A 255-nucleotide genomic window follows, 5' to 3' on the forward strand; every position below is an offset into this window, starting at 1 on the left:
TCGGTTTTTCCCGCTGGGTGGTGCGGAACACTTTGCTGCCGGCACGCAGCGCTGATGGTGCAGGGGGCCAGAGCGCCGTTGGGGGAAACTCGGGTTACCCCGGAACGGAGCCCCCGCAGTTAAACGCTCCTGTCAGAGGTCCGCTTTAGCCTGCCCCGGCGGTTCGGCCGCTGGGCTTTGCTAGGCGAAGGGCAGAGCACCGAGCGGCGCCCGGGCTGCGCCGAGGAACGCGGCGTGGACGCGCGGGGCTGCGGG

The sequence above is a fragment of the Buceros rhinoceros genome, unplaced genomic scaffold (assembly GCF_000710305.1).
Source record: "Buceros rhinoceros silvestris isolate BGI_N320 unplaced genomic scaffold, ASM71030v1 scaffold8474, whole genome shotgun sequence".
NCBI lineage: Eukaryota > Metazoa > Chordata > Aves > Bucerotiformes > Bucerotidae > Buceros > Buceros rhinoceros.